General features: G+C 36.9%; 1 protein-coding gene across 7 annotated transcripts in view; it reads left to right on the top strand.

The window, feature by feature from the left end:
• The first annotated feature begins 11,296 nt into the window (after positions 1 to 11,296).
• Positions 11,297 to 12,755, top strand: part of LOC5576365 (bone morphogenetic protein 1) — a 540,800-nt gene continuing 539,341 nt past the window's right edge. For all 7 annotated transcript variants that reach the window (XR_002498631.1, XR_002498632.1, XM_021837569.1 and 4 more), the window contains exon 1: positions 11,297 to 11,941. The gene's annotated coding sequence lies outside the window, so the exon portion shown is untranslated. The remainder of the gene's footprint in view (positions 11,942 to 12,755) is intronic.

The following is a 12,755-nucleotide window of genomic DNA, read 5'->3' as shown; positions in this document are numbered from 1 at the left end:
GGTAAATTGGACAGTTGACAAGCCATGACAAGCTTTCTCTGCACTGTTCAAGGATACGAATACTGCATATAACTATAAAAATCTTCTCAAGAAAATTGTGCGATGCACTGATTGCTTGAAAATAGAATCAATATGCATGACAGATTTAGCAGTTAAAATAAAACGGCTTACGTTTTTAGGAGTTCCAACTTGAATGCTATTGAAGCAATATTATCTCTAGATTGAACTAGGCCATTAGAGTTGAAGGCACAGAGCAAAGATATTGACCAGAATATTTTTTTTTTCTTTTTGTTGGAAAAATTTATTTCATTTACAAAGCTCATATTCCTTAACTCCCCATTTTGCATTTTCGTCAAAAATGTGTGATTTTTAAGATTATCTCAGAAATTCGCATACGATGGCCTTCATTGTACATGGCTTTTGATATACAAGCCGGGAGAATGGTAAGACTGCATTTCGTTCAATAATTGACATACTAGAAGTTGCTCGAAATTTAAGTAGAATATGTTTTCATCCATTAATACCCCATTTTACGGTATGCGAAACTCGCGGGAAAAAGAGAATCTCCTTCCAACAGTAGAGTAAGGTGGGGCAAAAGTTCGACCTTAGTGGTATAATCAAAGTTTCCTGGAAAATAATAGCAGATGAAACAAAACAAATACCATACAGCGAACCTTCAACATATTGGCTATAACTTTGCTGAACAAACTTGTGTCAACATATTTACGCATTTTTAGTTATAACAGTTTCAAAATTGATTGTCTTAAACGAACTTTTGTCCCACCGGTGGGGCAAAAGTTCGAATCTAGTGTGGGGCAAAAGTTCGTTGGCTAAAACACAAAATATCAATACTTTTATGCCAGGCATACTTTATACCAGCCATAAACTTATGTTTGCCGAAAAATACACACTAAATTTTTATCAAAAAAATGCCCAAAACAGGGATAATTGTAATACACCCAAAAAATAGCAGTTTTTCGCAAAACTAAGTGAAAATGTAAAATTTTTGTGACATTTTTCGCACGAACAGGCAAATTTCGCTAAGTTTGAAGATAATATGTAGATATCAGGAAATTTGAAAATTTTTCCGTGGGTTTATACATGGGTCGAACTTTTGCCCCGCAGATTCGAACTTTTGCCCCGCTATGGGCCAAAAATAGATTCCAACTATTTATGGAAAAACTAATACACGTCAAAGCAACCTTATGATAGGCCTAGAAACGCCCTTACATAAAATATTGAAAAATATTTTATCTTCATTTGGTTGCATTTATCGAAAGTTTGTCCAAATATTACAATATTTACGTCGAAAAACAACAAATTGACATAACTTTTCCAAATCTCAATCGATTTTAATGATATTTGCAGTGAAAGCCTCTTACTTGAAAAGCATTCGAACCACCATGACATTTCTAAGTTTTGATTTGATTTGACTTAGAAATCTTAAAAAGAAACTCTTACCCCACTCGAACTTTTGCCCCACTTTACTCTATAATGTAAAGAATATAATAACGAGAATCGCAATGCTAATTTGGAAACTGTGTAATGAAACTAAACAGGTTAGAAAAGTTCTTATAAGCAGGTGAAATCAACTCACCTGTAAAAAAACTGAACTGCTGCGGCAAATGAAATGTAATATGTTGTTAACAAAATGTTAATTAAATCTTAAATTTGTTTTACCAAATTAGGATGATAGTGTTGTCAAATAACACAGAACACCTAGATATAAGAAATGAATGTAATGTTTGGAATGATACTAATAAAGAAAACTAATGAAAAAAAAAAAAGGTTAGAAAAGTACGGAAATAGATAAGTTGCATTAATACAGCAAATAATGCAAACACTTTGTTATTCTGAACGCTTTGAATACGTTTTCCTGAAATCATTAAAAATAAATTTAAAAAAATTTGTTCAACATAATGTACTATGATATAATATAGTTCAATTGAATATAACGAAAATACAAATGATATACAACACAACACAAATTAAATTCAAATCTAACTTAAAATACTTATAAGAGGATGACGTATTGTAGCCGGAAGAGTAACCCACGCTGACACTCGAATCAAATGTAATGTCACAGAGAACAGACATGGAGGCTCGAACAAAATTCCGTCAAATTCATGTGAAAAGGTTAGAGTCAATTATCAGCGCCGCCAACGCAGACAACGCGACATAGAAACTCGTTTCGACCACACGATGGCGCTAGTAAACGTCAACATACATTGGCACACAAAGCAACGCTAGCGACAAGTTGATGGTGACACTAGCGCCAAAGTGTAAAAAGCGGCAAAATTGAAGCTCCTATATTCTGATGACAGCGCCGCGTGTCAGGAGCATAACGACATACTTTAAAAGGTCCCGTACAAAGCTTTACACACGCTGACGATTAAAGATGAACGTCTGTTGGGCCCAGATAGCCGTAGCGGTAAACGCGCAGCTATTCAGCAAGACCAAGCTGAGGGTCGTGGGTTCGAATCCCACCAGTCGAGGATCTTTTCGGGTTGGAAATTTTCTCGACTTCCCAGGGCATAGAGTATCTTCGTACCTGCCACACGATATACGCATGCAAAAATGGTCATTGGCACAGTAAGCTCTCAGTTAATAACTGTGGAAGTGCTCATAAGAACACAGCTGAGAAGCAGGCTTTGTCCCAGTGGGGACGTAACGCCAGAAAGAAGAAGAAGTCTGTTCTCTGTGGTAATGTGTACTTCGCTACTTCAGTCAAGAATAACCAAAATAAGTCTCAATTCATATATGAATCATAGATGGTAAAGTAACCATAAATCTGCGGAGCTTGTATTCAAATTAATCATCAAAAACTGTATATAAATGAACCTGACGTCACGATTTCAATGCCGCCAATTGACTGTTTAACGATAAACTTGCGACGATCGACGCGCCACCATATTTCATACAACGGAGGTTATTAGAACTAACTTGGAGGTGATGATTTGAAGGTTATTTGGCAATTTGGAGGTTAAAATCACCTTCAAACACTAGCGATTTTGCGGTGGGATGTTGACGTTTGATCACGAAAAGAGACCAAGACGTTATATATGCTCGTTACACTCTAAAATGAAATCATCAAACACTCTGTCGATAGATTTTTATTCCACTATCTATTTAAAATCAGGAATAATGTACCAATTTATATCATCTGCATACAAATGATCGCCATAATGTTTCTCTTTACGCAACCCATCCGTCTGAAAGTCTAACCACTGTATCAAAATGTATTAAGTATATTATCAACCATTAAGTTTCAGGAAGCGTAGAATCTTTTGAGAGTGATGAAAGGAAACATGTCGACATCTGGTGATAGGTTATGGAAGTATAACTTAAGGTGACACGGAAGACCGTGTTATTATCCCTGTCTTTTGTCTCACTCTAACAATTATCATCAAAACTTTGCAGAAGCAAATCTCGAGTTTTAATGAACCGATGAAGCATAAAAATTAATTAGTTGCACACTATATTATAAAATTATTGCGATAAATTTTTCGAGATGGTGGAGTGGTAATTGATATTTGCTTCTTAAAATGGGTAGGGTGATTATGATGACGTCCCGCGCGGCCTTAACGGAATAGGATATCATCAGGCTGAGTGAGCTTTCAACGAAGACCAAACACATTTCATCTCCATCGTCTCGTTGTGTACGCCATCTGGCATATATGCAGCAGCTTATCCAACGCACACTTATACAAAATTCAATCAATGAACTCGACGATTGACTGTTTAACGATAAACTTGCGACGATCGACGCGCCACCATATTTCATATAACGGAGGGTATTAGAACTAACTTGGAGGTGATGCTTTGGAGGTTATTTGGCAATTTGGAGGTTAAAATCCCCTCCAAACACTAGCGATTTTGCGGTGGGATGTTGACATTTCTCGATTACTTTTTCAAATCGACGTAAGTAAGTTCTATACGGTTTTGAGAAAATTAATTCAGAAGATTCACAACCTGTCTTCTAAAACTGTTTTAAAATGAATCACCTTTTTAACATTTTTTCAACGTGTACATTGCTTAAATTTTGCATACAATGAGCTCGCGTTCAAAAACTATGGAGTTCCTATTATTTCACACAAAAATTTTATGACAAAATGATAAGCCGTTTCATTCAGTTACTTGCGACGTTTTTCTACCAGTGTAAAATCGGCTCAAGTAGTGTTTTGTTTTGATTCGTGGTTAAGTCACTTTGTCTCTCCATACAGCGGGGCGGCGAAAGTAGTGGTTAGGTTGCGAAAGTTGAAAATCTTACTTTCGTCGTTTTGTAAATCCGAAGATTAAACGTTCTAAAACTGAAAAAACGAGTTGGGTGAGAGCAAAACGTGTAGAATTTCGTCTGCGAAACACGTAGGATCGATAAAGTAGGTTTGTATACTTTTTTGACTTGAGTCTATATGAATAAGTTTTCGAGATTTGATGACGAATAGCGTCTCGTACCTCACCATCAAGAAAACCAGGGTGTTTTCGATTCTGAAAATGCCGTAGTGATCATGGTCATCTTCACCGTATCGATGATTGTAATTTATCTTAATTTCAAATTTGGAAAGAAGGATAGTGATGATTGATTAAATCGAGGGATTTTTATGGTATTCTACTGAGAAAGAGATGGTGATGGAGAAGTGACATCACTATCCAAGCAAAAGCACTGCTAATGAAATTTAAAGTTTTAAAATAACATCTACACTGATAGCATGAAGCGAACTCACCAACACTTCTTGTAAAATCATTCCACAACCGAGAGGTATTGATGCTAACGTTCGGGATTACCTTAGCAACGAAATCTATTCCTTCACCTGCAATAACACTCTCAAATACACAACTTTTCAAGCTTCCAATGTGCGGTAGAGCTTTTTTCCGGAGCACTTTTGTTCTCACTTATTCCATTTTTTTCGTAGCACTATCGCATAAATAACACTCAAATTCCATACCAATTTCACTACAGAATGTATCCACTACATTCTTTGAAATCCCATTTTATACCGTACAACATAATTCCGATAGAAATATAGCACCTTCATCGTAAACTCACTGAAACGCAAACACGCAAACTTGACTGCATAAATAAGCCCTTGCGTCACCGACAAACTCTTGTTTCTTTGTTGTACCAAAAATGATGTTTTCATTGATTGCACTCGCCATAATCGTGGAACATGGTGTAAGCATGGTTATAACATCATTATAACATATTTTATGAACCGTTTTTGATGTAGAAGAAACGGTGTGTTATTGTTTGCTTTCGATATATACTGTGGTGGCTGCAAGGACAGCATGGAGACTTGTGCATGTAGAGTTAGGAGTTCGATCCCAAGCGGTGGCTGGTACTATAATTGTGTAACGTTGGGAACAATTAATTGAAATACTTATGAATTGAGTTCCGGAAATAATATTTAATCGATAATACAGTGAAGCTGTAAAAAAAATGTTCAGCAGTTGTGAAATGGTTGGGAAAGTGCCTTCTGAAGATGTTACATAGCTACTTAACGTATAACTGTCGACATAGAGCCATGAGCGGTATGCATGAGAGCTGCCAACACAGCTTAAAAATAGCTTAGTTGATTCGCCAGATTTGTTGGTACAGCACATTCACTCAACATAAAGCCGTCTATATGTTGAGTAAATGTGCTGTACATACGAACGAAAGCCTTTAAGCTATGTTGGCAGCTCAAACAATCATAATGTTTTATTTGATTTGTTTAAAAACAAAATTCCATTTAAGCTCCATCTTACGTTATGCACAGCCTCGCTGTCAATTCACAAATATGAATTAATCTCTTTCTTCTTCTTCTTTTTCTTCTTGGCATTACGTCCTCACTGGGACAAAGCCTGCCTCTCAGCTTAGTGTTCTTATGAGCACTTTTACAGTTATTAACTGAGAGCTTACTTTGCCAATGTTGCCATTTTCGCATTCGTGTGGCAGGTACGATGATACTCTATGCCCAGGGAAGTCAAGGAAATTTTCATAACGAAAAAATCCTGATACGACCGGGAATTGAACCCAGACACCTTCAGTGCGGCTTTACTTTGTAGCTGCGGACTCTAACCACACGGCTAAGGAAGGCCGATGAATAAAATGATTTATAAATTTATTTAAGTTCAAAGTTCTTGTTCAGAAGAATAGATCAACATAGCAATATTTTAAAAAAGTAGTAACGATTACAGTCATCCCTCCATGAGTCGATGTTCCATTACTCGATATCGACTCATGGAACCATACTTAAAACATAAAATCATGGTTACTATGATGGTCCCTTCAAACAGCTTTCCAAAGAATAGCTGTTCTATGACTCGATATTTCCATGAGTCGATGGTCCCTTCAATATCGACTCATGGAGGTTTGACTGTATATCAAAAAGCTATTGCAATCTTGGAGCATCAATTTCAAGTAATGACTTATGGTTCTACATATGTGACCCTCTGTTGTCAAATTCAACCTGTCATCCAACGCTCATCGTTTCTCCGAGGAGAGGAACCGCTCCAGCACACATCTGTAAGAACTAATGAAAACACCCGTCGTCCTCTCGGACACATGCGCTCTCGCCGCAAAGCAGATCCTGTGGTGGAAAATTGCGATACACATCAACCGCACCACCCATTGAGAGTTGTACGCGCGCCGTGTTTGTGCGTTTTGGTCGTGTTTGTGGGACAGGTTGTAAACTGACTTTTGACAACTCGGTGGCTATCACTTTCTTCAGTGAGCCGCTCCCCAGGATTGTTTCTCATGTTTGACAGCGTATGAAATCACTTCACGCAGTAGAGATGATATGGGATGCTGTGGTATCATCTCCCGAGAAAGTGAAAAGCTGAATACTGGTCCCATGCTAATCCACCTAGTAGGACTGATTTTAGGGCCTAAACAGTCTTAATGATAAACGTGCAGCTATTCATCAAGACCCCCTGCATGATTGTGGGTTTGAATCCGGCAAGTTGAGGAACTTTTCTGGCTAAAAATCATCTCGACTTTCCAGGGCTTGCCACATGATATGCGAATGCAAAAATAATCAATTCAGCATTGGGGCTTATCTGCATTCGTCGATTTTTCTTCATCGTTGTTCCCTTCACACTATTGCAGAAAAAAAAAATATTTTCTTTCCGTAACATAGGTATTTGTGTGCTGTAGGATGAAGAATCACTATAGTTGGCACAGGTGATGGGATCCGTTAAGCAAAACTCGGATTTTGTTGTAGAGTTTGCTTCTAGATTTTCAGTCCGTTTTCGTGTACTAACTCCTGTCCTGTCCAACAAACTAACAATTGACATTTCAGTTTTTAGTTCGTATTCTCATCCAACTAGCATCACATGTGTGATGTGCAGAGTCTGTTTCTCTCAGTGGTGCGGAAAGTAGGTAGGACAGGTAGGACATGTACTAAGCACGAAATCACCTGGGTAGGTCAGTCAAAGGATTGTCCTACCCACGATTCAATAAAACAAAACATGAGATCAGCAGAAACACAATCAAGATTTTCCATTGTATTCTCATGTCTAGTAAAGTATGACATGGTTTGTACATGACCCCCAAAAGTTCTGACTAATGAGAAGAACGATTGAGGATATCTGTAATGAAAATCATGGAAAATTTACTGTAATAATTGCTACAAGAAACTTATTCAACCATTAGAAAAACAAATGGCGAAATTCTCTATGGCATTTCTGAATAAACCAATAAATGGTTTCTTAAATATATTGGCCGTAGATATATTAAATACCCAGTAAATGTTTAGGGACAACGTGCCGTGAGCATTCCTGGAAGTAATTCTTGAGAAGTTTCTGGAACATCCATAGATAATTATCAGAAGATTATTGAAGGATCTTTGAATGAAGTAATGGGTTAATCTAATATCAGTCTAATACCACCATGGTATAAACAGCACGCATGAGTGTCATGGTGCTTGCGATGTCTGTAAGTGCGTTATCTGTGTTATCTCTTGATATTATCTATCTCTTGACGATTTTCAGCGAAATTCCTATAGAACTCTTACAGCACACTGTCTAGAAGTTGTTGGTTGATTCAGAATTATCGTAGATTTTTTTAGAAGTAACACTTAGTTAATTCCTTATACATTATTTGATCAAATTCCTACTGATATTTTGCGGCATCATTCATAGAAATTATCCAGCGGATTATGCTGATTTTTCGAAAGATTTTATTTTTCAGAATTGTTCATGAAATTTCAGTGAAACATTTGTTGTTGTTTCTGCGCGATGAAGCATTTTTTAAGCATCTTCAGTTTCTCCTGAAAACTTTTGCGGATAGCCGGGTCATTTCGGTGCAAAACAAAATAAGACTCATATTCACAAAATTTTTGCTGTTCATCCATTTGTTGTCTTGAAATAAATGATAAAATTAGAACATCCACACTCGTAGTAAAGACAAGATTTCTCTTCTTTTAACGAAAAGTCTATAGAATATATATTTCCACCAAAATGGCCTCCTTTCCTTATTCTGCTTGCATTGAATCCTGATGCAGAATTGTACAGGCTCCAAAGAACTTTCAGACACTATAACAGGTTCAGCAGGCTCTTCAGAATTTTCGTCTCAGATTTCCCGATTAAAAACTTCATGAATAGGGTCCTAAAATTTTTAATGAAATCTTGTTTTTATATAATAAGACGAAAGAGTATGATCTTGCAACCACTTTAGCAATTTTTACTGTTCAAATAACGGTTATATCACATTTAAAATTAAATTACAAAAATAGGTTCAAATTTGAATCTTGACACTTTAGATCATGTTTGACATTCACTGAGTCGGCAAAAACGCCACAGGGGCTCATCTTTTTAACATTGGGATTGTTCCTATTTGACAATTCGGAAGGGACACGAAAAACAAAATACACCCAAAATTTGAGTTTGAACCAAAGGGTGTGACAAAGTCCCAGAAATCCGAAAAAAATGTTTTTTGGCCGTAAACCAACGAAAATCATACACAAATTGAGTAAACATGTGATTCTGGCCTATACTTAATCGTTTAGTACTAAAATTAGGACAGGGCTTTAGGGCCCTATTATCATAGTGATTTTATTTAATATTCTTTCTGGGTCTTCTACAGGGTTCTCTTCAGAAGTTTTTCTAAAGATTTCTCTACCATTTTTCCCAGAAAGAAATCCTATCAGTGATTTTTCAAAGTATGCTTAGAAGAATTTCTCCAGAATTTGCTCCAGGAAATCATTGAGAACTGCAAAGCTACTACCTCCAGAAATTTCCTCAGGTATTACTTTAATTTTTTTTTTAAGCTAGGAATTTTTCCAGCATTGCATTCAAGTATTGTGCAGTTTAAACAATAATTCCTTTAAAAAATCTCTAAAAATTATCATGCAATCTGCAAAAATTCATTTTTGTCTGCGCACCACTTAATAATACAACAATGTTTACAATATTTTCTCCGATTATTCCACAAATTTCTATAGAGTTTCTCTCCAATGTTTTTTCAGGAATTTCTTTATAAAATTCTGCAGAATACTTTCCCGAGATTCGATAGATTTTTTTTATCGCTTTAGCAAATTATCTAAGAAATCTTCTAAAACTTCTTTAAGATTCCAGGAGTTATTTCAGAGAATCTTGTTCACTAAGGGTGACTTTAAAACTCATTCAAGTTTTGTCAGAGGTTACTATATAAGTTTTGTTTTAGAACTAACTCACTGATTTATTTTTGAGAAAAATTTCCTTAGCATTTCCCTGGTGACATTCCTGGAAGTATTCCTGAAAAAAACTTTCGTTTTAACCGGGAATCTTGAAAAATTTCTCGAAGATTTTGATTCTTGAATATTTTTTAGAGAAGTATATTTCTGTTTCCAAATCCAGGTTAGTATAGAAATATTTGCTCTGATATTATGAAGAGTCAAACTTTCATCTCCTGCCTCCTTCATTTTGTTTTCTTGGTTCCTGTTTTGCCTTTCTTCAGTCTCTTTTTGGTTCCTTTTATATCTTTTTTTTTGGCAAGAGGCCTTCAATTTCCTATTTTTAAGGCACTCAGTCGCTACCAGCCCGACGAATAGCTTTCTAAGTCTTGTGATAGAGGCTGTCATGGAATTGAGGGGTTAGAAGCAAAATGATGTCAGTGACCTAATTTTGTGATAATCTGCTTTGAACATTTTTCAGCAATTTTTCATTCTATAAGAATAGTTGAGCGGAAAAGTCACCTGAATATATCGTTAGAACGCTTGGAAACAGAAGAATTTCCTCAACTCAACTCAACTCTATTTAAAACGGCCGAAATGTCACAAACACCGCTTTGTGTTTGAGCCCCTCAAATATAGTAACTTTCAATTTCCAGCCCAGGGTTAAAATTTTTCGTAGCTTCACAGCACACAAAAAAATGCTAATGTTTGTCCTACCCATGATTCCGAATGTGGACGCGCCTCTATATTATATGAAAGATTACAGCAGAAACTATCCGCTCAGAGAACGAGTGGGATGTAGGAAACTTCACCGAAAAAAATGATAGAAGCAGTGATCATTCTAAACATTACATACATTATTTCTTATATCTAGATGTTCTGTGTTATTACACAACACTATCATCCTAATTTGGTAAAACAAATCTAAGATTTTATTAACATTTTGTTAACAATATATTACATTTCATTTGCCGTAGCAGTTCAGATTTTTTACAGGTGAGCTTATAAGAGAAAAAAAAACGTTATAACGTCGGAATACGTTCACTCTTTTCTCATAAAAGTGACATTTGATATCAAATAAAGTTGATCAATCGATTTGGGGCAATTTTCAGGTTTTGATCTACCTCTGTATAAATTTGCATTACTTTAATCGGTTAACAACTATTATTATCGAAATTAGCATTGTAAATTTATGTTAATCCTATATGACTTCTACTTTTAGTGATAAAACGCCGTAGCCTCCCTCAAGTCTGATGGCAATGTACGCCTATGATGAAATGTATATGTTGTTTGGAAAATTTTAATAAAAGCTTAACTTGTCAAAGGCTATCTGGCAAATCTGATTGAGAATTCATCTGCTTGGTTGCGCTAGAAGCATAGTATCTTCAATCTTATGTATCTTAAGAACGTGATTAGCTCAAAGGTTGGTGTCTTAGGCATTTTGTTGCTGAATTTCAAGGCAATTCATACCAACTGTAGTCAAAAGAACCGTAACATCCCTCACCACCCCGAAACTGAACTGAGAATTTTCCACCCAACTCACTTCCAAAGTCGAGATAAGCGAGCAAGACCCAACCAATCAACAACATCCCATCGCACTCAGACTCACCAGTCCTTCGCAAAGCCAACCCCAACGAGTCCTGTCGGTCGACCGTCCATTCAGAAGAAGAATTGCAGTCCCATCGAACGGATCAGGCAGGAGACGGAACCGAAACCGCTCCCCTTGTTGTGCGCGAGAGCCGAGAGTCGCGACCAGTGAAAGATTGTAAGCAAGTGGAAGCAAGTGGAGTTTCGATAGACTGGATAGACGGTGTCTTTCGGGATAGGGCCTGTTGGAAGGTAAATTCCACCCGCCCCGTTTTGAAGTGTTGTAGTTCGGTTTCGGGAACTGTGTGTGGACAGTGGAAGCTTTAAGAAACGTGAAACGATATCCGGAAACTCAAAGGACTTTTGGATTTCAGTTTCACCATCGATTCGAGCTAGTAAGGTGTTGAAAGTGACACTGTCCAGTGGGGAGGAAAATTTTCGTGGAAAATCGACAAGCTGGATTTCGGTGAAACGGGATTGAAGATTTCGGCCAAGGACGAGGCGTGAAAGAATAAAAGCCAAAACTTAAATCGCGAAGTTTGAAAAAATTCGACTGTGTCGAACGTTGGAATCAATACTGGGCAGGGTAAAGTTTTTCCCAGTGCAAGGCGTGGAAGAAAAATCTGTTCGGATTTGGATGAAGGATTTTTAAGAGAAGACAGTGCTTCGGTTTCTGGATTATCCCTAATCCTAGCGTGTTCGTGTACCGTGTTTCAAACAGGGTAAGAATCGTTGGTCGTAAATGTTACAAAACCTTCGAAATTTTGCATCAAATTTTCCAATTTTCGAGGATGGTCCTCGGGTGTGTACGGTCTGTGCTTGTGTATGTGTGTTGAAAGTGGTGACACAAGAAGATTTTTCCCGAGGTACCCAGCCCTATTTTTCACATTCCAGCACATCAACAAACGGATGCAAAAGGTCGAAGATTTATGTTTAGTTTTTGGTTCACATCGAATCTCATTTTTCGACGTTTTTAAATATCAGTGCCTTTCCGTTGCAAAGTTTAAGTGAATCATGTTTCTAGCTGAGGAAAAGTTTCATAATATCGAAGAAAATCTGAAGAAATCAAAAGAAGGCGTGAACCGTGTGTGAGCGGAACTCGTATCGAGAGAACGGGAGAGATTTGAGCGGTTGCACAGTGGGACGAGTGCCCGAAATCGTGAACTATTTTCTGCACCGTGTTTTTATTGGTAAGGGTCGTCGGATGAAAATAAAAATAATATGGTGCTGATAGTGCATTTTGGTCGGAATGATTATCCAATATGGTGTCTTCGGTAAAGTTGTAAATTGATAAATTTGAAATAACAAATAATGAATACAAAAACTGTTTATCGGATCACCCTATCGAATTGCAGGGGTATTCTATAAAAATACTCCAAAATGACGATACATAGTACTACGCTTTCATCTATAATCATGAGTATCCAAACAAAGAGCATGGTTTATGATTAGCAACTAGTTTTTCTCTAATCAGACCGTATTTTTCTTGACATTTATAATTTTAAAACCCATTGCTTTTGAAAAAGTAATGTATTT

Source organism: Aedes aegypti, chromosome 1, assembly GCF_002204515.2.
Source record: "Aedes aegypti strain LVP_AGWG chromosome 1, AaegL5.0 Primary Assembly, whole genome shotgun sequence".
NCBI classification, from domain to species: Eukaryota; Metazoa; Arthropoda; class Insecta; order Diptera; family Culicidae; genus Aedes; species Aedes aegypti.
The sequence above is the reverse complement of the archived record's forward strand: the minus strand, read 5'-3'. Positions and strand labels throughout refer to the sequence as shown.